At 42.1% G+C, this 25,607-nt stretch overlaps 1 long non-coding RNA gene across 6 annotated transcripts; it reads left to right on the top strand.

The window, feature by feature from the left end:
* Window positions 1-10,863: 10,863 nt before the first annotated feature.
* Window positions 10,864-22,527, top strand: LOC311135282. 6 transcript variants are annotated; one of them, XR_014613756.1, is made up of 6 exons: window positions 10,868-10,941; window positions 18,274-21,163; window positions 21,331-21,487; window positions 21,607-21,780; window positions 22,005-22,178; window positions 22,316-22,527. It is a non-coding gene; the product is annotated as an uncharacterized lncRNA (long non-coding RNA). The 6 variants fall into 6 exon arrangements; XR_014613754.1 differs by having other exon boundaries at window positions 10,864-10,941; window positions 19,060-21,163; window positions 21,331-21,780; XR_014613755.1 differs by having other exon boundaries at window positions 10,865-10,941; window positions 18,637-21,163; window positions 21,331-21,780.
* Window positions 22,528-25,607: the final 3,080 nt, after the last annotated feature.

The raw sequence follows: 25,607 nt of genomic DNA, 5'->3' as shown, positions 1-25,607 counted from the left end.
ACACATTCTCCTTGGTGGTCATCCCTCCTGACAGTCCCAAATATATGGTCTGAAAAACAAAAACTTGTACAGTGAGGGAAAAAAGTATTTGATCCCCTGCTGATTTTGTACGTTTGCCCACTGACAAATAAATGATCAGTCTGTAATTTTAATGGTAGGTTTATTTGAACAGTGAGAGACCGAATAACAACAAAAAAATCCAGAAAAACGCATGTCAAAAATGTTATAAATTGATTTGCATTTTAATGAGGGAAATAAGTATTTGACCCCCTCTCAATCAGAAAGATTTCTGGCTCCCAGGTGTCTTTTATACAGGTAACGAGCTGAGATTAGGAGCACACTCTTAAAGGGAGTGCTTCTAATCTCAGAAGCAATCAATCAATCAATCAGATTCCAAACTCTCCACCATGGCCAAGACCAAAGAGCTCTCCAAGGATGTCAGGGACAAGATTGTAGACCTACACAAGGCTGGATTGGGCTACAAGACCATCGCCAAGCAGCTTGGTGAGAAGGTGACAACAGTTGGTGCGATGATTCGCAAATGGAAGAAACACAAAATAACTGTCAATCTCCCTCGGCCTGGGGCTCCATGCATGATCTCACCTCGTGGAGTTGCAATGATAATGAGAACGGTGAGGAATCAGCCCAGAACTACACGGGAGGATCTTGTCAATGATCTCAAGGCAGCTGGGACCATAGTCACCAAGAAAACAATTGGTAACACACTACACCGTGAAGGACTGAAATCCTGCAGCGCCCGCAAGGTCCCCCTGCTCAAGAAAGCACATATACATGCCCGTCTGAAGTTTACCAATGAAAATCTGAATGATTCAGAGGAGAACTGGGTGAAAGTGTTGTGGTCAGATGAGACCAACATCGAGCTCTTTGGCATCAACTCAACTCGTCGTGTTTGGAGGAGGAGGAATGCTGCCTATGACCCCAAGAACACCATCCCCACCGTCAAACATGGAGGTGGAAACATTATGCTTTGGGGGTGTTTTTCTGCTAAGGGGACAGGACAACTTCACCGCATCAAAGGGACGATGGACGGGGCCATGTACCGTCAAATCTTGGGTGAGAACCTCCTTCCCTCAGCCAGGGCATTGAAAATGGGTCGTGGATGGGTATTCCAGCATGACAATGACCCAAAACACACGGCCAAGGCAACAAAGGAGTGGCTCAAGAAGAAGCACATTAAGGTCCTGGAGTGGCCTAGCCAGTCTCCAGACCTTAATCCCATAGACATTTTTTTTGCAGAGGGGGTCAAATACTTATTTCCCTCATTAAAATGCAAATTAATTCATAACATTTTTGACATGCATTTTTCTGGATTTCTTTGTTGTTATTCTGTCTCTCACTGTTCAAATAAACCTACCATTAAAATTATAGACTGATCATGTCTTTGTCAGTGGGCAAACGTACAAAATCAGCAGGGGATCAAATGCTTTTTTCCCCTCACTGTATATGATGAATATAATACTAATTTGAAGAAAGCTGGAATGGTACTCTGGGTCAGATTGCAGCTTGGTTGATTACTTTTCAGCAATACATGTAATGATATAATATGATATCTTGTCATACCAGGTTATTTTTTAATTCTTGATCTGAAAGTTGGCCCTCAACTCTCCTCAAGTCTTCCAGCGAGGAGATTGGAAGTCGAAGGTCTGTCAAATCTGGAACCTCATCCAGGGTTGATCTGTTCGCCTGGAGCTTTTGCAGCTGCAGCAAAATCAGCTTTTGCTGTTGCTTAATCATTTCTATGGAGGTTAAGATCTTACGAAGAATTGCTGCAAAAATACAAAACAGAACACAGTTGTTTTATCCCTCACATTCTTTCAGTAGTTCAAGTTATAAAGGATAACAAAGATAAATATAAACAACATAATCAACGCAAACACATTATAGATCAGGGGTGGGCAACTTTGATGTAGGTGGGGGCCACAACATGTACCTTACATGTAACACTTACGATCACACACTGGCTGCTGCTGTTCTTGAATGTTTGGCTCAAACCTTATTGGCCTATCAGAAATCCCAGGTGTCTCTCTTCTGTCCTCTGGAGGTCTGATAACTGGTGCAGGTGGCAAACCCTTAGAGGTGTTTGACTGGCCCTTGAGTGGAAACTTTTCCTTTGGCCCCTCATCCTCACTTTCAGTGTCACTGAATATTTGCGTATTTGTGCCCCTGATGTAAAAAATATAAGGTTATTGAACTCATAAGAACGACCAGTGAAGTTAACACTGGAAAAACAACCGCAGACCAGGTGTAACCACGCCAGCCCAGGACCTCCATATCCTACTTCTTCACCTGCGGTATCGTCTGAGGCCAGCCACCCGGACAGCTGATGAAACTGAGGAGTATTTTTGTCTGTAATAAAGCCCTTTTGTGGGGAAAAACTCATTCTGATTGACTGGGCCTGCCATCCAATGGGTGGGCCTTGCTCCCAAGTGGGTGGGCCCCTGCCCAGTCATGTGAAATCCATAGATTAGGGCGTAATGACGATTTCCTTATATGAACTGTAACTCAGTGAAATTGTTGCATGTTGCGTTTAGATTTTTGTTCAGTGTACATATTAGCCATCATATTGCTAGCTTTCCTTTCAGCACCTTGATTGCCCGGATCTGTCTCCCCTTTTCCCGGGAACTGCTCGCACGCGCCTGTCAGTCGTAGCAACAGTAACTATGGGGCAGAGTTGTGGGAGAGAAGCAGTGAGTCAGCATCCAAAACGTTTGTGACGCGGAACGGCGAGAGGTTTCGTCAGATTTGGTAGGCAGTCAGCTCTGGCATCGACACTGGCATGGCTGCATATCGCTCCTTGCTTGGTAAAGAGACATCTCTGGGGTCATAATTATCATGCCTCCCATGCCTGACGCAACACAGCAGCAGATATTGTGTCTGATACAAACACAGACAGAGGCATGGGCAGGTGAGCCTCCTGGTGTTCTAATGTGGTGAACATTAGTAGTGAAAGCTGAGGGATGGGCCTGGAGAAATGTAACCACTCTCAAATTCATAGACAGAGCTATGGATGCAAGGAATGACCATCCATGATATCAAAATTGTTTAACCATGTTTTGAGGCTATACAGTGTTTCTTTAGATTTACATTGTTTACAAACATTTCAGTAAAATAAGCTTATATTTTGGGTTCTGATGGGGTACGACAGTTGAACTAAGCTCATGAGGCATTTATAAGGTATATTCCACAAGAATCAATGGGTATACAGTGGGGGAAAAAAGTATTTAGTCAGCCACCAATTATGCAAGTTCTCCCACTTAAAAAGATGAGAGAGGTCTGTAATTTTCATCATAGGTACACGTCAACTATGACAGACAAAATGAGGGAAAAAAAAAATCACGAAAATCACATTGTAGGATTTTTAATGATTTTATTTGCAAATTATGGTGGAAAATAAGTATTTGGTCAATAACAAAAGTTTCTCAATACTTTGTTATATTCCCTTTGTTGGCAATGACACAGGTCAAACGTTTTCTGTAAGTCTTCACAAGGTTTTCACACACTGTTGCTGGTATTTTGGCCCATTCCTCCATGCAGATCTCCACTAGAGCAGTGATGTTTTGGGGCTGTCGCTGGGCAACACGGACTTTCAACTCCCTCCAAAGATTTTCTATGGGGTTGAGATCTGGAGACTGGCTAGGCCACTCCAGGACCTTGAAATGCTTCTTACGAAGCCACTCCTTCGTTGCCCGGGCGGTGTGTTTGGGATCATTGTCATGCTGAAAGACCCAGCCACATTTCATCTTCAATGCCCTTGCTGATGGAAGGAGGTTTTCACTCAAAATCTCACGATACATGGCCCCATTCATTCTTTCCTTTACACGGATCAGTCGTCCTGGTCCCTTTGCAGAAAAACAGCCCCAAAGCATGATGTTTCCACCCCCATGCTTCACAGTAGGTATGGTGTTCTTTGGATGCAACTCAGCATTCTTTGTCCTCCAAAACACGACGAGTTGAGTTTTTACCAAAAAGTTCTATTTTGGTTTCATCTGAACATATGACATTCTCCCAATCCTCTTCTGGATCGTCCAAATGCACTCTAGCAAACTTCAGACGGGCCTGGACATGTACTGGCTTAAGCAGGGGGACACGTCTGGCACTGCAGGATTTGAGTCCCTGGCGGCGTAGTGTGTTACTGATGGTAGGCTTTGTTACTTTGGTCCCAGCTCTCTGCAGGTCATTCACTAGGTCCCCCTGTGTGGTTCTTGTGATCATTTTGACCCCACAGGGTGAGATCTTGCGTGGAGCCCCAGATCGAGGGAGATTATCAGTGGTCTTGTATGTCTTCCATTTCCTAATAATTGCTCCCACAGTTGATTTCTTCAAACCAAGCTGCTTACCTATTGCAGATTCAGTCTTCCCAGCCTGGTGCAGGTCTACAATTTTGTTTCTGGTGTCCTTTGACAGCTCTTTGGTCTTGGCCATAGTGGAGTTTGGAGTGTGACTGTTTGAGGTTGTGGACAGGTGTCTTTTATACTGATAACAAGTTCAAACAGGTGCCATTAATACAGGTAACGAGTGGAGGACAGAGGAGCCTCTTAAAGAAGAAGTTACAGGTCTGTGAGAGCCAGAAATCTTGCTTGTTTGTAGGTGACCAAATACTTATTTTCCACCATAATTTGCAAATAAATTCATTAGAAATCCTACAAATGTGATTTTCTGGAGAAATAAAATCTCAATTTGTCTGTCATAGTTGACGTGTACCTATGATGAAAATTACAGGCCTCTCATCTTTTTAAGTGGGAGAACTTGCACAATTGGTGGCTGACTAAATACTTTTTTCCCCCCACTGTACATCATTAATTAAAAAAATGGATGTAGCCACTACGGATTATAGCTTTAATCTTAAGAGTTGCTGCTTGTCCTTAGGTTGACCTAGTATAATGGACTCTAAATTGGATAATCACAGATCACAGCCAACTTTCTTTGTGTATTTTGACAATGGTGTGAGGAAGTTATGGTGAGATTATTAGTCATTAAGCATAGAAAAACATTTAAATGAATTTGACTATTAACTATACCCTTTGTACTCGACTTACAACTCTATTGCAAGATTCCAAACAACTGTGCTGATGAAGCTGGAAACAATTGTCGAGAACCAGGTGGAACTCCTGGCAATTCAACGACAGCTGCTAGCCTCTGGAGCGCAAGACCTGTCAGACGAAGTCCTGCATAGACCAAAGAGGAGTTGGAGGACCTCTGCAAGAGTCTGGAGGCCACCACAAGACGGAAAGAGATGGTATGTATCTTAATCTTTGAAAATGTTCCCAGAACTTCCCACAACAATCTGTTGTAAATCACAGTATTCAGGATGATGGGATAACCGGGTGAGGCGAGCCCTGAGCAGAGTGTCGTGTTATGGATGGGACGTTAAACGGGTGTCCTGACTCTCTGTGATCACTAAAGACCCCATGGCACTTATCGTAAGAGTAGGGGTGTTAACCCCATTGTCCTGGCTAAATTCCCAATCTGGCCCTCATACCATCATGGCAACCTAATCATCCCCAGCTTCTTTAATTGGCTCATTCATCCCCCCTCCTCTCCCCTGTAACTATTCCCCAGGTTGTTGCTGTAAATGAGAATGTGTTCTGAGTCAACTTACCTGGTAAAATAAGGGTAAAAAAATAATATTTAAAATAACTGCCACTCAATTGTGTCTGTCATTTTAGATCCATTACATCCATTCCCTGGGGGGGGGGTCCTGAACACCATCGTGCGCAAGGTCCTCTGCAAAATTGCTACCAATGATGTCCTCAAACACTACACCTGAGAGGGAGGAGGGAGAAGCGGTCCTTCCAGGCCATGGTGATTTGCGGGTTAATAACCAGTAGGTTCAATACTAAGCTACACTGAGTATAAAAAACATTAAGAACACCTTCCTAATATTGAGTTGCATGGGGGGCAATAAATTGCAATGTCCGTACTGTGAGACGTCTAAGACAGCACTACAGGGAGACAGGACGGACAGCTGATCGTCCTCGCAGTGGCAGACCACGTGTAACAACACCTGCACAGGATCGGTACATCCGAACATCACAGCTGCGGGACAGGTACAGGATGGCAACAACAACTGCCCGAGTTACACGAGGAATGCACAATCCCTCCATCAGTGCTCAGACTGCCCGCAATAGGCTGAGAGAGGCTGGACTGAGGGCTTGTAGGCCTGTTGTAAGGCAGATCCTCACCAGACATCACCGGCAACAACGTCGCCTATGGGCACAAACCCACCGTCGCTTGACCAGACAGGACTAGCAAAAAGTGTTCTTCACTGATGAGTCGCGGTTTTGTCTCACCAGGAGTGATGGTCGGATTCGCATTTATTGTCGAAGGAATGAGCGTTACACCGAAGCCTGTACTCTGGAGCGGGATCGATTTGGAGGTGGAGGGTCCATCATGGTCTGGGGCGGTGTGTCACAGCATCATCGGACTGAGCTTGTTGTCATTGCAGGCAATCTCAACGCTGTGCGTTACAGGGAAGACATCCTCCTCCCTCACGTGGTACCCTTCCTGCAGGCTCATCCTGACATGACCCTCCAGCATGACAATGCCACCAGCCATACTGCTCATTCTGTGTGTGATTTCCTGCAAGACAGGAATGTCTGTGTTCTGCCATGGCCAGCGAAGAGCCCGGATCTCAATCCCATTGAGCACGTCTGGGATCGGAGGGTGAGGGCTAGGGCCATTCCCCCCAGAAATGTCCGGGAACTTGCAGGTGCCTTGGTGGAAGAGTGGGGTAACATCTCACAGCAAAAACTGGCAAATCTGGTGCAGTCCATGAGGAGGAGATGCACTGCAGTACTTAATGCAGCTGGTGGCCACACTGTTACTTTTGATTTTGACCCCCCCTTTGTTCAGGGACACATTATTCCATTTCTGTTAGTCACATGTCTGTGGAACTTGTTCAGTTTATGTCTCAGTTGTTGAATCTTGTTATGTTCATTCAAATATTTACACATGTTAAGTTTGCTGAAAATAAACGCAGTTGACAGTGAGAGGACGTTTCTTTTTTTGCTGAGTTTATATATACATTTACATTTTAGTCATTTAGCAGACGCTCTTATCCAGAGCGACTTACAGTTTTAGTGCGTGCATACATTTTTCATACTGATGGTGGGGTTGTGTTCCTTACCAGTATGCGTATGTGCCAGTATGCCCTGCCCTGCATTTCCTGTTCCATCTGACAGAGAACTGCCCTGCTGTCTCCCAGGTATATACAGCTCTGGGAAAAATTAAGACACCACTGCAAATTTTTCTTAAATCAGCATCTCTACATGTATGACAGCCATTCCATTCCAGTGTCTGTTGAATTCCAACACAGGCACACCTCATTCTACTGAATTAGGTACTGATTAGGTGATCATATGAACCAAATCTTATTTAACGAGAAAAAGTATAAAAAACACTGCTGTGGTCATCACTATCCTCTTGCAATAGGACCAGCTGGATGGCAAAAACAGTGTTAATAGTACCTCAAAAGTAATATTAATATTAATCAAAAAATAACTATTGACCATGCCAAAAGAGTTTGAGTGAGGAAAAGAAGGATTCAATTCTGGCTTTACTGGCAGAGGGATACAGTGAGCATCAGGTTGCTTCCATCCTTAAAATTTCAAAGATGGCGGTTCATAAGAACAAGGTCAAGCAGCAGACATTGGGAACAAAGCTACAGACCGGCAGAGGGCGAAAACGACTCTCTACTGACCGGGATGACCGTCAACTAATTCGAATGTCACTCAACAACCGTATGATGACATCAAGTGACCTACAAAAAGAATGGCAAACGGCAGCTGGGGTGAAGTGCACGGCGAGGACGGTTCGAAACAGGCTCCTAGGGGCAGGGCTGAAGTCGTGCAAAGCTAGAAAAAAGCCCTTCATCAATGAGAAGCAAAGAAGAGCCAGGCTGAGGTTTGCAAAAGACCATAAGGATTGGACTGTAGAGGACTGGAGTAAGGTCATCTTCTCTGATGAGTCCAATTTTCAGCTTTGCCCAACACCTGGTCGTCTAATGGTTAGACAGAGACCTGGAGAGGCCTACAAGCCACAGTGTCTCGCACCCACTGTGAAATTTGGTGGAGGATCTGTGATGATCTGGGGGTGCTTCAGCAAGGCTGGAATCGGGCAGATTTGTCTTTGTGAAGGACGCATGAATCAAGCCACGTACAAGGTTGTCCTGGAAGAAAACCTGCTTCCTTTTGCTCTGACATTGTTCCAACTCTGAGGATTGGTTTTTCCAGCAGGACAATGCGCCATGCCACACAGCCAGGTCAATCAATGTGTGGATGGAGGACCACCAGATCAAGACCCTGTCATGGCCAGCCCAATCTCCAGACCTGAACCCCATTGAAAACTTCTGGAATGTGATCAAGAGGAAGATGGATGGTCACAAACCATCAAACAAAGCCGAGCTGCTTGAATTTTTGTGCCAGGAGTGGCATTAAGTCACCCAACATCAATGTGAAAGACTGGTGGAGAGCATGCAAGACGCATGAAAGGTGTGATTGGAATAACCCTGATCTTTCACCAAATATTGATTTCTGAACTCTTCCTAAGTTAAAACATTAGTATTGTGTTGTTTAAAAATTAACATGAACTTATTTTCTTTGCATTATTCGAGGTCTGACAACACTGCATATTTGTTGTTATTTTGACCAGTTGTCATGTTCTGCAAATAAATGCTCTAAATGACAATATTTTTATTTGGAATTTGGGAGAAATGTTGTCAGTAGTTTATAGAATAAAACAAAAATGTTAATTTCACCCAAACACATACCTATAAATAGTAAAACTAGAGAAACTTATATTTTTGCAGTGGTCTCTTAATTTTTTCCCTCACTCCAGTGGGGAGAACAAGTATTTGATACACTGTCGATTTTGCAGGTTTTCTTACTTACAAAGTTTCAACTGTGAGAGACGGAATCTAAAACAAAAATCCAGAAAATCACATTGTATGATTTTTAAGTAATTAATTTGCATTTTATTGCATGACATAAGTATTTGATACATCAGAAAAACAGAACTTAATATTTGGTACAGAAACCTTTGTTTGCAATTACAGAGATCATACGTTTCCTGTAGGTCTTGACCAGGTTTGCATACACTGCAGCAGGGATTTTGGCCCACTCCTCCATACAGACCTTCTCCAGATCCTTCAAGTTTCGGGGCTGTCGCTGGGCAATACGGACTTTCAGCTCCCTCCAAAGATTTTCTATTGGGTTCAGGTCTGGAATCTGGCTAGGCCACTCCAGGACCTTGAGATACTTCTTACGGAGCCACTCCTTAGTTGCCCTGGCTGTGTGTTTCGGGTCGTTGTCATGCTGGAAGACCCAGCCACGACCCATCTTCAATGCTCTTACTGAGGGAAGGAGGTTGTTGGCCAAGATCTCGCGATACATGGCCCCATCCATCCTCCCCTCAATATGGTGCAGTTGTCCTGTCCACTTTGCAGAAAAGCATCCCCAAAGAATGATGTTTCCACCTCCATGCTTCACGGTTGGGATGGTGTTCTTGGGGTTGTACTCATCCTTCTTCTTCCTCCAAACACGGCGAGTGGAGTTTAGACCAAAAAGCTCTATTTTTGTCTCATCAGACCACATGGCCTTCTCCCATTCCTCCTCTGGATCATCCAGATGGTCATTGGCAAACTTCAGACGGGCCTGGACATGCGCTGGCTTGAGCAGGGGGACCTTGCGTGCGCTGCAGGATTTTAATCCATGACGGCGTAGTGTGTTACTAATGGTTTTCTTTGAGACTGTGGTCTCAGCTCTCTTCAGGTCATTGACCAGGTCCTGCCGTGTAGTTCTGGGCTGATCCCTCACCTTCCTCATGATCATTGATGCCCCACGAGGTGAGATCTTGCATGGAGCCCCAGACCGAGGGTGATTGACCGTCATCTTGATCTTCTTCCATTTTCTAATAATTGCGCCAACAGTTGTTGCCTTCTCACCAAGCTGCTTGCCTATTGTCCTGTAGCCCATCCCAGCCTTGTGCAGGTCTACAATTTTATCCCTGATGTCCTTACACAGCTCTCTGGTCTTGGCCATTGTGGAGAGGTTGGAGTCTGTTTGATTGAGTGTGTGGACAGGTGTATTTTATACAGGTAACGAGTTCAAACAGGTGCAGTTAATACAGGTAATGAGTGGAGAACAGGAGGGCTTCTTAAAGAAAAACTAACAGGTCTGTGAGAGCTGGAATTCTTACTGGTTGGTAGGTGATCAAATACTTATGTCATGCAATAAAATGCAAAAAAAATGTGTTTACTTTGTGCATCTACGTCATATTGCTGAGTCTACCTTTAAATACAAACTAATAGCTTCCTCTCCACGTGAGGTAGTGGTCTAAAACCAGTTGCAGTGAATTCCCTGACCTTTACATCATGCCCATGCTAACTTTCTTGATCTCTATTAAAATGTATATTTTTAAATAACATACAAACATGAATGGAGGTCATGTCAGGGGTAGGTCACTGTAAAATGTTTTCTCCATATATAAGCTGGAACAGATTTTATGTGTGATCTACTTTGCTGATGTTTTACAGTGCTGCACTGTAGTAATACTGCTATCTAGTGTACATTCAATAACTTTGTTCAAACTTAGTTTGGAAACAGCAAAAACAAACAAACTCTTAAGTTATAACCAAAATTAGCTACAGAAAGTATTGTAGCCGACATTGTAGAGTCCATAGTCTAATTGACACTGTATAGTTTTTTGTAGTTTGTCCAATATTTGTAGAGTCTGTGAAATAAGTCAACTTGGCCATAGCTGTGTGATGGTGTGTCTTTATTGTGTTGATAGCTCACCCACGTCAGGACGTGACGTGAAAGCAAAAGCTTAACTTTCCCTCTGGCTGACCAGGCAGGATCCATTTTGAGAGGACAGAGAGGTAAATGGAAAACATTGAAAGCTAGCCATAGAGAAGACAACACAGTAAGTACAATTATTAAGTTGACAAAAACAATCAACATTTAACTGATCACTGTTTGAGGGAGTAGGTTTGTGGCAGTAAGGCAGTATGGTGTCTATTATTAGAAGTGATTTCTCTGCATCACATTTTTTGCATAGTCATGATGTGGTTGTGTGAACATTTCTGTGTATTATAATCTCCTTAAAAGGTTAATTTAAAGGTCCTGAACAGTCAAAATCATGGATGATATTACAATGAAACCAGATTGTTCACATTGATAAAGTTAATGGCTTCCTCTTTAGTGTCAACTTGAATTCAGGAAGCCTGCTTATTGGGGATCGATGTGACATCACATTTAGCCACTCATTTTAAGAGTATTAATACACCAATGGTAATCTCAGAAACCCAGAACTAAAATCTTGCATAATTGCGTCAGATGCTCAATTAAAGTGATAGTTCACCCATATTACAAAATGACATATTGGTTTCCTTACCCTGTAAGCAGTCTATGGACAACGTATGACAGCAATCCATGCTTTGGTTTTGTTTGCCTGGCCACTGTTTCAAATGCAAATTTTTTAGCATTTGATGCACAAATCAAGTCAATTCAAGTTTCAATATTTAATGTCACGTGCACAAGTACAGTGAAATGCCTGTATTGCAAGCCCTAAACCCAACAATGAAGTAATCAATCAATAAACACACGAGAAATAAAATTAAGAACACAAGAAAAGAAGAAGCTATATACTGGGTCAGTTCCAATTCCAATACCATATGTACAATACTTACAATGTGCAGGGATACTGGAGTGATAAATGTAGATCAGTGGCGGTCAATGCCAGGGTTTTTTTCATGAGCATGGCCTTATTTCTATTACAGCATATTGGATGACTGTCATTCATATTCCAGCTAAATGTAACATCGGTGGCTTTAGGCTACTACATGACACTAATTTTCCCTATACCCATCATGAGGTTGCTACAACCTATGACTGAAAGTTTACAACGTAGGTGCACAGGTCAAGAGAAAAATTTGAGTAATCAAGGTGACAGACAGTGACACATTCAATACCACTTTGCACACTCTTGACTGCATCTAGCTGTAATCATTAGTCCAACAGTTGCAAACGAGAGTTTCTATTGGACAAATTCAGGTATGTTTATCCCCTGATCACATGCAAACACAGTTCACTTTCATAGCAGCCATATACAAAAGCATGATCGCTTTACTCGTTGTATAACTCCTTCTCGCATCTACGCGCTCTCCTCCTCTCACCATTTCCCTTCGCTTGTGGACTTCAGTGCACAACACATCAGTGGTCTGTGACCAGGTGAAAAAACTTTAAGCCAAACCTTCCTATCATAACCACTAACCGCTACACACAGCCTATATCGTTGTCACCATATTAGGTAACATCAGTCAACATAGCTGCTACAACTAACATATTAGTAAACCCGCTACAATCATGCAGTACAGTGTACACTCAGCAGCAGTTTAGCAGTTACACCGGCGGGCCCTGGTGGCAATAAATTAATAAAACCAAAAGCTTACCTTGACTTGGAAGAGTTCCAGTGTTGGATGGCCATAGCCAGCTAGTGAACATAGCTTCCCTCTCTGTTTGAGCCGGGTGTTTGAGTAGGCTAAATTAGCTAGCTGCATTCGCTAGATAAATGAAAACAATACAACGAAATATAGCTCTCTCTCACTCCCTTGGTTCTCCTTCATTTTTAAAGAAATAAATGTGTCAACTACTCACCACATTTTATGCACCAAACCAACTACTCATGTTCAGACTCTCTTATCCTATCAAGCAATCAATTTCCATCCATCTAAACTTTTTCAACTATACATTTTAAAATGTGCATAAATTAACATGGGTTTGAATGAGAACCATAGGAATACAGTGGTAGCTTTTCAAAATGGCGCTGCTCCTTGGTCAGTTATGCTAGTCCAACTTAAAATGTTCAAGCTGGCATCAATTTCTCTAACGCCTTTATTAAACTATAACCAGTTTTAATTAGCATACAACTTCATGAATTCAATGCCAACCCTAAGAACACAGTGGTAGACATTCAAATGCTACTGCTCTTTAATCATTGCAGCTACAAAATTAAAACAAGTTTAACATTTTCAAAATGTTATGAATTAAAACTATATAAATTACCATCAATTAGCATAAAATAACCCACCAACAGTAATAGTAACTCCTGAACCGTTCAAGCTAGAGACACCAAACCAACTTTCTCAGGTTCAGGCTATCCTATCAATCAATTAATTTAATTTAATTATTTTACCTTTATTTAACTAGGCAAGTCAGTTAAGAACAAATTCTTATTTACAATGACGGCCTACACCGAATGAATCAAATCAATCAATCATTCCATTTACCTACTTTTTCAACTATAACCAGACACTACCATTACGTGGTCCTCTGTAGCTCAGCTGGTAGAGCACGGCGCTTGTAACGCCAAGGTAGTGGGTTCGATCCCCGGGACCACCCATACACAAAAAAAAAAATGTATGCACGCATGACTGTAAGTCGCTTTGGATAAAAGCGTCTGCTAAATGGCATATTATTATTATTATTATTATTACTACTGTAGTCACTACCATTAACTTATTTCACAACCATAAATACTTTGAGACAAGCTAGCAAGCACACACATTTTCTTCAGGAAATCAAATGTTCTAGTTTTTCATAGTTTTAGGTAGATTTTTTAGCGTTACTGAACGTAGAGCAGTTTGGGAGTCAATTGAACGGCTCTTTTAGCTGAACGGAGCCAAATGAGCCGGCTCACTGAAAAGACTCAAATGCCCATCTCTAGTGACCAGCATAAACTGGTAACCAGCAAAACCAGCATCAAGTCACATCATGCTGGCTTGCAAAGTGATGTTTAATTCCTATTGGAATCCAGCCAGAGTGGTGATATCCAATAATGGGAATTTTTCTTCACCCACAATATGCATTCAGAATGACTGCCAGGGTAGAAAGTTGAATAAATGAGACTACCTAAACCATCTAATCTGGAACAACCATTTCAGTAACGGGTGCAATAAGTCCAACTAACAGATTGGATTAGTTTACAAAAATGTATGCTATTTATCTTTGTGTAGCATTAGATAAGATAATTAATCAGATGCAAAAACACAGATATTGAAACAAACAATTATAAATCTAACTGCATCTGTTACTGAAATGGTTGTTCCAGTTTAGATGGTTTAGGTAGTCTCATTTATTTATCTTTCTAACCCTGGCAGTCATTCTGAATGCAGATTGTCGGGATCCACTCTTGCTGGATTCCAATAGGAAATACAGCTTAGAGCAGCAATGAACGGGGTTCACAGGATGATATATTTATTTACGCACAGGAAAAATTAGCATGGAGCGGAATGACGTACTCTCCCCACTATTTATTGTTTTTACAGTGAGGCTTCACCATCTTCAGAGAATGATTTTGTAACTTATTTGCAGATAATCATAGTTTGAAGCTCAAAAAGCAGCTAGACCATGCTAGTCTGAGCAGCTAGACCAGGGGTGTCAAACTGATTTTGCCCTGGAGCCGCATTTGGTCTCAACGAGGTTTGGAGAGCCGCACTGAATTGTTTTTATATTTCTTCACCGGCAAAAAAAACATCTATAATAGTCCTCTATCGTTTTTGGAATTTGATGGTCCCTGACTGTCTAGCTTTCATTTCAGTGATTATTAGCGAGCTGGACACATTCAATAAACTGCCTTCAGAAAGTATTCATACCCCGTGACTTATTCCACATTTTGTTGTGTTACAGCCTGAATTCAAAATGGATGAAATATATTTTTTTCTCTCACCGTCTACACACGATACCCCATAATGACAAAGTGAAAACATGTTTTTTGAAATGTTTGCAAAATGTATTGAAAATGAAATATATAAATCTAATTTACATAAGTATTCACACCCCTGAGTCAATACTTTGTAGAAACACCTTTGGCAGTGATTAGAGCTGTGAGTCTTTCTGGGTAAGTCTCCATGAGCATTCCACACCTGGATTGTGAAACATTTGTCCATTATTCTTTTCAAAATTCTTCAAGCTCTGTCAAATTTGCCACTTTCAGGTCTTGCCATAGATTTTCAAGTAAATTTAAGTCAAAACTGTAACTTGGCCACTCAGGAACATTCAATGTCTTCTTGGTTAGCAACGCCAGTGTAGATTTGGCTTTGTGTTTTAGGTTATTGTCCTGCTGAAAGGTGAATTCATCTCCCAGTGTCTGGTGGAAAGCAGACAACCAGGTTTTCCGCTAGGATTTTGCCACATTTTCTGCAGTATTACGTTAGTGGCTTGTTGCAAACAGGATGTATGTTTTTGAATATTTGTATTCTGTATTCCTTCTTTTCACTCTGTCAATTAGGTTAGTATTGTGGAGTAACTACAATGTTGTTGATCCATCCTCAGTTTTATCCTATTCCAGCCATTAAACTGTTTTAAAATCAACATTGGCCTCATGGTGAAATCCCTGAGCGGTTTCCTTCCTCTCCGGCAACTGAGTTAGGAAGGACACCTGTATATTTTTATTGACACACCATCCAAAGTGTAATTAATAACTTCACCATGCTCAAAGGGATATTTAATGTCTGCTTTATAAAAATTAAAAAAAGATCTACCAATTAGGCCCTTTTCTTTTTTTCCTTTTGTTTTCAGGGGGTATCCCAGAGTCGCCTATTCACTGTTGACGTTGAGACTGGTGTTTTGCAGGTACTATTTAATGAAGCTGCCAGTTGAGGACCTGTGAGGTTTCTGTTTCTCAAACTAGACACTCTACTGTATTTGTCCTCTTGCTCAGTTGTGCACCGGGGCCTCCCACTCCTCTTTCTATTCTGGTTAGAGCCAGTTTGCGCTGTTCTGTGAAGGGAGTAGTACACAGCGTTGTACGAGATCTTCAGTTTCTTGGCAATTTCTCGCATGGAATAGCCTTAATTTCTCAGAACAAGAATAGACTGATGAGTTTCAGAAGAAAGTTATTTGTTTCTGGCCATTTTGGATCCTGTAATCAAACCCACAATTGCTGATGCTCCAGATACTCAACTAGTCTCAAGAAGGCCAGTTGTATTGCTTCTTTAATCAGCACAACAGTTTTCAGCTGTGCTAACATAATTGCACAAGGGTTTTCTAATGATCAATTAGCCTTTTAAAATGATAAACTTGGATTAGCAAACAACGTGAAATTGGGACACAGGACTGATGGTTGCTGATAATGGGCCTCTGTACGCCTATGTAGATATTCCATTAGAAATCAGCCGTTTCCAGCTACAATAGCCATTTACAACATTAACAATGTCTACACTGTATTTCTGATCAATTTGATGTTATTTTAACATGGACAAAAAAATTGCTTTTCTTTCGAAAACAAGGACATTTCTAAGTGAGCCCAAACTTTTGAACGGTAGTGTGTGTGTGTGTGTGTGTGTGTGTGTGTGTGTGTGTGTGTAAATAAATAAATAAAATAAACATACAGAAGTTTGGACTCACCTACTCATTCAAGGGTTTTTCTTTATTTGTACAATTTTTTACATTGTAGAATAATAGTGAAGACATCAAAACTACATGGAATCATGTAGTAACCAAAAAACTAAAGTGTTAAACAAATCAAAATATATTTTATATTTGAGATTCTTCAAATAGCCACCCTTTGCCTTGATGACAGCTTTGCACACTCTTGGCATTCTCTCAACCAGTTTCACCTGGAATGCTTTTTCAGTCTTAAAGTAGTTCCCACATATGCTGAGCACTTGTTGGCTGCTTTTTCTTCACTCTGCGGTCCGACTCATCCCAAACCATCTCAATTTGGTTGAGGTCGGGGGATTGTGGAGGCTAGGTCATCTGATGCAGCACTCCATCACTCTCCTTCTTGGTAAAATAGCCCTTACACAGCCTGGAGGTGTGTTGGGTCATTGTCCTGTTGAAAAACAAATGATAGTCCCACTAAACCCAAACCAGATTGGATGGCGTGTAGCTGAAGAATGCTGTGGTAGCCATGCTGGTTAAGTGTGCCTTGAATCCGTTCACCCACACCGCGTCTCACAAAGACACAGCGGTTGGAACCAAAACTCTCCAATTTGGACTCCAGACCAAAGGACAAATTTCCACCGGTCTAATGTCAATTTCTCGTGTTTCTTGGCCCAAGCAGGTCTCTTCTTCTTATTGGTGTCCTTTAGTAGTGGTTTCTTTGCAGCAATTCGACCATGAAGGCCTGATTCACACAGTCATTTTCATTTTTTCATTTTTAGTCATTTAGCAGACGCTCTTATCCAGAGCGACTTACAGGAGCAATTATGGTTAAGTGCCTTGCTCAAGGGCACATCAACATATTTTTCACTTAGTCGGCTCGGGGATTAGAACCAGCTACCTTTTGGTTACTGGCACAACGCTCTTAACCACTAAGCTACCTGCCGCCCAGTCCCCTCTGAACAGTTGATGTTGAGATGTGTCTGTAACTTGAACTCTGTGAAGCATTTATTTGGGCTGCAATTTCTGAGGCTGGTAACTCTATCCTCTGCAGCTGAGGTAACTCTGGGTCTTCCATTCCTGTGGCGGTCCTCATGAGAGCCAGTTTCATCATAGTGCTTGATGGTTTTTGCGACTGCACTTGAAGAAACTTTCAAAGTTCTTGAAATGTTCCGTATTGACTGTCCTTCATGTCTTAAAGTAATGATGGACTGTCGTTTCTCTTAGCTTATTTGAGCTGTTCTTGCCATAATATGGACTTTTACCAAGTAGGGCTATCTTTTGTATACCCCCCCTACCTTGTCACAACACAACTGAATAGATCAAACGCATTAAGAAGGAAATAAATTACAAATTAACTTTTAAGAAGGCACACCTGTTAATTGAAATGCATTCCAGGTGACTACCTCATGAAGCTGGTTGAGAGAATGCCAAGAGTGTGCAAAGCTGTCATCAAGGCAAAGGGTGGCTATTTGAAGAATCTCAAATATAAAATATATTTTGATTTGTTTAACACTTTTTTTGATTACTACATGATTCCATATGTGTTATTTCATAGTTTTGATGTCTTCACTATTACTCTACAATGTAAAAAATAGTACAAATAAAGAAAACCCCTTGAATCAGTAGGTATGTTCAAACTTTTGACTGGTAGTTTATATGAATACATTTTGAATTCAGGCTGTAACACAACAACATGTGGAATAAGTCAAGGAGTATGAATACTTTGAAGGCACTGTAAATACATAACATTACCGCTTTGTTTACCCTGACCAGATGGACAGGGTGCATAGTAGGCTGTATGCAGCTGCTGTTGTTAGTAGCCTACAGTTGATCAGACTAAAAAAAATAATCTTGTTTTCATCCCATACAGCAGATCTGTGGTTTCCGTAATCAAAGACACACACATAACCTGCAGCACTCCGATGTGAAGGACCGATAAATTGTGCGCGAGTTGAGAAATCATGAGGCAAATCAGGCTTTAAAAAAAAAAACAGTACTTTGTCCCTCTTTTTAATGCTTTTGCGTCAGTATTTTTTTTAAAGTGGTGGGGCGCTGCCCCACTGGATAGAAAAGGCCTGGGGCAAATGCCAGCTTGCGACATGTTTGCCGGCAGCCCTGCTACCATTACATTCTGAGTTAGGCATCTTAGGCATACAGACAGGTGTATTTTTTCAGAGGATGCAATTGCTGTTTATTCCAGCTGAAAACAGTGTTTTCTAATTGCCTTTGACAGGCTTCAACAGGAGAGATCAAAGTCTCCTGTCCTCAGCTGTGTGTTTATGAAGAGTGATGGGTGTGTTGTCACTGCCCACATATCCAATGGATATTCACTCTTCCTTTTAGGGAGCTGAATTTGATGGAGGGGAAACAACACAGTTTGATAGAACTCCTTCATTGTTTTTTCAAGGATACAAAGGAATCAGAAATATTCATTAATGATGACTTCAAAGTTCTCTTCATCTTTGATGGTCTGGATGAATGTCAACTTCCTTTAGACTTCCAGAACAATAACAGTTTGAGGGATGTCACAGAGTAAACCTCAGTGGATGTGCTGCTGACAAACCTCATTGAGGGGAGTCTGCTTCCTAATGCTCTCCTCTGGATAACATCCCGACCTGCAGCAGCCAATCATATTTCTCCCGACTGTGTTGACCAGGTGACAGAGGTACGAGGGTTCGATGACCCACAGAAGGAGGAGTACTTCAGGAAGAGAATCCATTCTTCGAACATGGCTAGAAGAAACATCACGCACATGAAATCATCAAGGAGCCTCTACATCATGTGCCACATACCAGTCTTCTGTTGGATTGCAGCAACTGTTCTAGAGAGGCAGTTGGGTGGGGCAGAGAGTGGAGAGATCCCCAAGACGCTGACACAAATGAACTTTCACTTCCTGATCTTTCAGACGAGGTTAAGAAACAAGAAGTGGGAAAGATCCTGAGTGGAACACAAATTAAGAGATTATTCTGAAACTGGGCAAACTGGCCTTTAAAACAGCTGGAAAAGGACAATCTAATCTTCTATGAGGAAGACCTGAGAGAGTGTGGCATTGATGTCAGAGAAGCGTCAGTGTACTCAGGAGTGTGCACACAAGTCTTCAGAGAGGAGTGTGGGCTGAAGAAGGGGAAGGTGTACTGCTTTAAACATCTTAGCATTCAGGACTTTCTCGCTGCTTTATACAGAAACAGAAATCTAATGTTGAAACAGCAATCCAAGTCCACACCTACAATCGACCTCTACAAGAGTGCCGTGGATCAAACCATTCAGAGTGCCAATGGACACCTGGACCCGTTTCTCCGCTTGGGTTGTTATGGTGTTGACTTCAGAAGAGGAGCTGGATGTGTTTGAGCTGAGAAAATACTCCAGATCAGATGAGGGTCTTCTAAGGATGCTACCGGTGGTCAAAGCCTCCAGAACAGCTGTGTGAGTACTGCCATACAGTACCTCTCATCATATATTGGTAATAATAAAGATGCACTCACAGATCAGTTGGGAAAATAAGACCATTTCAATAGAGCAGCTTGAGAAAGCCTTGTTAGCTTGTTGGAACAGTGTATAACTTAAAGGGGGGCTGAACTGATTTAGCCTCCGTTTCAATCCTCCTTATTATGAAATGTGACAGAACGAGATTTGGATCTTGGAGGCGTGCTTTGATGTGGGTGTCTCGTGTGTGTGTGTTCGCACATGGGAAGCTTTTTGTACATTTTAGTCATTTAGCAGACACTCTTACATCACTCTGCCAAGACAGTACACAGTTACGGTCACTCACCCTTCTAGATAACTTGAAACAGTCTAACCAGATCTTGTGTCTGGAAGTAGCCTAGGCCAACTTCTTTAGCCAATTTGCTTCAGCCGGCTGGTGTGTGACTGTCGCAAAATTGGTTTGACTTTGGATAGCCTATCTGTGGGGCTAGTTAGGGACCGTCGATACATTTCACAATGTAAATGACACAATATTTTCATGTTGCACGCCTTTTAGTTCTCTTTAAATGTTTTCAATATTTGTATACGAATTTCTACAATTTATAGTTGGTTTGAGGTTTTTAAGTCATTGAAATTTGGAGCTATTGAAGTTTGTAAATATTGTCCCATGTACATTGTGTAATTTATTGATGGTCCCCAACTAGCCCCACGGGGATATCCAAAGTGAAACCAAATTGACCATGGTCAGTGTGCTGGGCATTATGGTCGGTCCCGTGCAGCTACACTCCGAATTGGTGTTTACTTGGGTGCTGCCAGCTGTGGGCAGTATTGAGATAAACCCAACCCAAGGAAAACTGTTACGTACCCTTAATTTCGTGACAGATCATTTTTTCCTCATTGTCTCGCAAATCTCTGTTTTGGACGAGACTGGCTTTATGACCAAAATAATTATATTTACACTTTGTGGTCAATTTTGACACTAGAATAAATGTTATAAAATAACTAACTTTTTCTCTGCGCAGTCTGTCATGTTGTAGAGTCACTGGGAAAAGCTGTGCTTCTCTGGCTTCAGCTCTGAAGTCAAACCCCTCCCACCTGAGAGAGTGGGATCTGAGTGAGAGTAATCCAGGAGACTCCGGCGTGAGCCTGCTCTCTGCTGCACTCGGGTCCCCAAGGGACCACTCCTAACACTACACAGCTGATTCAAATAATCCAAGCTTGATGATGAGTATTTTTTGAATCAGCTGTGTAGTGCTAGGGCAAAAACTCAAAAAACATGCACCGAGTTTGGGAAACCCTGCACTATAGGATCCACTCTGTAAACTGGAGACACTGAGGTGAGCATTGGCCCCATTACAGCTCAATGATACGCAACACATAAAATGGTAGATATTTTGACAATAAGGAACCTCGAGACGTGATATAATGGCATTCCTCAGAAAGTGACACACATAGCAGACACAAAGAGCTTTCCTCCTTCTCCCCGCAATATATCACGTTGTAGTGTCACAGAGGAAGGCTGTGCTTCTCTGGCTTCAGCTCTTGAGGTCAAACCCCTCAAACCTGAGAGAGCTGGACCTGAGCTGCAATTATCCAGGTGACTCAGGAGTGAAACTGCTCTCTGCTGTACTGGAGGATCCACACAAACTGAAGACACTGAGGTGAGTGTTGGGGCCATAATAGCACAACTGTGAATAACTATAGAAAATCATAGGTGATCGTGTGTGCCTTGCCGTCATTGTGTAGCGTAATGTTGAAATGTATCTTTTTTTTTGTCAAGGCTGAATATCTGTAAACTTACTGAGAACTGCTGTCAAGCTCTGGCTTCAGCTCTCAGCTCAAACTCCTCTAGTCTGAGAGAGCTTGACCGGAGTACAAATAAGCTGCAGGATTCAGGAGTGAAGCTGCTCTGTTCTGGACTGGGGAATCCACACTGTAAACTGGGGATGCTAAAGTAAGGTCTCCTGTCTGAGAGTTACAGTACATATGCCTTGGTTCTTTATACAGCAGCTATACACAATAGTCCACAAACCTCACTTGTTTGTATCTTATGGTGGACACCTCAAGTAGAAACCTATATGATAATCTTAAAAAAAGAAAATGTAAACTTGCAAAGAAGAAAATGTTATCTTCTCTGTGTGTCCTGAACTGAAGAATTAAAGGATACTTTTATTTTAGGCTGTCGGAGTGTGGATTCACAGACAAAGGTTGTGCTTCTCTGGCTTCAGCTCTGAGGTCAAACCCCTCAAACCTGAGAGAGCTGGACCTGAGCTGGAACTACCCAGATGACTCAGGAGTGAAGCTGCTCTCTGCTTCACTGGAAGATCCATGCTGCAAACTGAAGACACTGAGGTGAGCGCTTTGAGTTCTCACCTGGCCACTGTGAAGAGGGTCTGTCTGGGTGACATTCCCTCAGACCTTGGTTGGCATTATATTTCAGTCAGTGGGTCTGTATTGTTTTCCCACTGTTCCTCTGTTTACTCCATTAGATTAAGTCCATGGGCCAGAGATGGGTTACAGAACTGGAGGACGGAACGGCATCCCAGCCCAGCAGAGCGGATGTGTAGTTACTGTTATTGGGAAACTTGCTTTTCAGAGCTTCTTTCACTGTCCAAACAGGAGAAAACAAAATAGCCAATATGTGGCAGATGTCCTGAATATCACATCCCTATTCTAATAGTGTGTACTTAGCCTGGGGGGGGGGGGGGGGGGGGGGGGGGGGGGGGGAGTATATATCAAAAGGTGACCCTCACATCTTTACCACACAGAATACACCACTAGGGCCTGTATTCATAAAGCGCCTCAATGAGTGCTGATCTAGGATCAGTTTTTCCTTTTAGGTAATAATGAATAAGATAACATGGACAGGAGGTGACCTGATCCCAGATCAGCACTCCTACTAGTACTCTGAGACACTATGAATACTGGCCCGGATCTTCCTTAGCTTCATCCATCTCCAAAAGTAATGAGGATTCAACAACACCACAATATAACAAACACCTAATGGTCATATGACCCATTGTATACTGTAAAATACACTGAGTGTACAAATCATTAGGAACACCTGCTCTTTCATGACATCGATAGACTGACCAGGTGATCGCTTATTGATGTCACTTGTTAAATCCACTTCAAATCAGTGTAGATGAAGGGGAGGAGACAAGTTAAAGAATGACTTTCAAAGGCTTGAGATTTAAGTGCCTTTGAACGGGGTATGGTAGCAGGTGCAAGGCACACTAGTTTGAGTGTGTCAAGAACTGCAAGGCTGCTGGGTTTTTCACACTCAACAGTTTCCCATGTGTATCAAGAATGGTCGGTCCACCACCCAAAGGACATCCAACCAACTTGACACAACCGTGGGAAACATTGTAGTCAACATGGGCCAGCATCCCTGTGGAATGCTTTCGACACCTTGTAGAGACCACGTTGAGGGCAAAAGGGGGTTCAACTCAATATTAGGAAAGTGTTCAGATTTATTTTGTAAAACACTGTATATAATATGTTTAAAAAAAATACTTTATACTCATTATGTATTTTTTTATGGTCAAGCTTGTGCAATACAAATGTAATCTGTTTCAATGTGCACCTATCCTTTCAGTTTCTATCTCTTCCTATCCACATTCACTGAGCCCCTCAATCCAGGTTTAAGTGATTACACAGACTCCTCAGCTTCCAAGAGCATGGCTTCCAATGTGTCAACTGTCAATGGAAGCAACCTTCAGCAAGGGCTGTTATACTAGTAGTTATTGTGATATAATATTTTTTTTAATGCACATTAAGTAGTAGAAGGGTTTTGCCTGTTAGTGCAGAAATTATTATTTTGGGTTAAGAAAACACTCCAGGCCACGTTTGAACGTCTAAAACTAGATAGAAAGTATGTATGGACCTACACATTTTCAAATAACTGCCCTTTTTCTGTCCCACAAATTGCTTTGACGAACAAATCGAAATCCCGATGTGCCCATCGAGCCAAATGTATTGCTAAACTGAAAATGCTAAATGGTCCAAGGTCAGTGTCTAGGGGCATCAGCTGCTGGGTGACTGGCATGACATATAAAGGCCAGCAGAGGGGATCAGAGTAACACAAAGGGGTTGCTTCACTTTCAATAACCAACAAGTAAAGTGATACAGAACATACAGTGACTTGAGAAAGTATTCACCCCCCTTGGCATGTTTCCTATTTTGTTGCCTTACAACCTGGAATTAAAATTGATTTTTTGGGGGTTTGTATCATTTGATTTACACAACATGCCTACCACTTTGAAGATGCAAAATATTTTTTTTATGTGAAACAAAACAAGAAATAAGACAAAAAAACAGAAGACTTGAGCGTGCATAACTATTCACCCCCCCAAAGTCAATACTTTGTAGAGCCACCTTTTGCAGCTGCAAGTCTCTTGGCGTATGTCTCTATAAGCTTGGCACATCTAGCCACTGGGATTTTTGCCCATTCTTCAAGGCAAAACTGCTCCAGCTCCTTCAAGTTGGATGGGTTAGGGTCATTGTCCTGCTGGAAGGTGAACCTCCGTCCCAGTCTCAAATCTCTGGAAGACAAACAGGTTTCCCTCAAGAATTTCCCTGTATTTAGCGCCATCCATCATTCAATTCTGACCAGTTTCCCAGTCGCTGCCGATGAAAAACATCCCCACAGCATGATGCTGCCACCACCATGCTTCACTGTGGGGATGGTGTTCTCGGGGTGATGAGAGGTGTTGGGTTTGCGCCAGACATAGCGTTTTCCTTGATGGCCAAAAAGCTCAATTTTAGTCATCATCTGACCAGAGTACCTTCTTCCATATGTTTGGGGAGTCTCCCACATGCCTTTTGGCGAACACCAAACGTGTTTGCTTATTTTTTTCATTAAGCAATGGCTTTTTTCTGGCCAGTCTTCCGTAAAGCCCAGCTCTGTGGAGTGTACGGCTTAAAGTTGTCCTATGGATTGATACTCCAAATCTCCGCTGTGGAGCTTTGCAGCTCCTTCAGGGTTATCTTTGGTCTCTTTGTTGCCTCTCTGACTAATGCTCTCCTTGCCTGGTCCGTGAGTTTTGGTGGGTGGACCTCTCTTGGCAGGTTTGTTGTGGTGCCATATTCTTTCAAAATAATTTTTATAATGGATTTAATGGTGCTCTGTGGGATGTTAAAAGTTTCTGATATTGTTTTATAACCCAACCCTGATCTGTACTTCTCCACAACTTTGTCCCTGACCTGTTTGGAGAGCTCCTCGGTCTTCATGGTGCCGCTTGCTTGGTGGTGCCCCTTGCTTAGTGGTGTTGCAGACTCTGGGCCTTTCAGAACAGGTGTATACATACTGAGATCATGTGACAGATCATGCAACACTTAGATTGCACACAGGTGGACTTTATTTAACTAATTATGTGACTTCTGAAGGTAATTGGTTGTACCAGATCTTATTTAGGGGCTTCATATCAAAGGGGATGAATACATATGAACGCACCACTTTTCCGTTATTTTATTTTTTTACTTTTTTGAAATACGTTATTTTTTTCATTTCACTTCACCAATTTGGACTATTTTGTGTATGTCCATTACATGAAATCCAAATAAAAATCTATTTAAATTACAGGTTGTAATGCAACAAAATAGAAAAAACGCCAAGGGGGATGAATACTTCTGCAAGGCACTGTAACAGTAATGTCTCCTAGGTCTTTACTATTTTCTGGCTCTTTTTATAAGCCATTAGCAGAGTATCAGTTTATTTTAATTAGAGAGATGGTGTTTTATACAGATACAGTTCTGCATCAAACTGTGTTAGCGATGTGG

This window comes from Coregonus lavaretus, assembly GCF_964263955.1.
Source record: "Coregonus lavaretus genome assembly, chromosome: 9".
NCBI lineage: Eukaryota > Metazoa > Chordata > Actinopteri > Salmoniformes > Salmonidae > Coregonus > Coregonus lavaretus.
The sequence above is the reverse complement of the archived record's forward strand: the minus strand, read 5'-3'. Positions and strand labels throughout refer to the sequence as shown.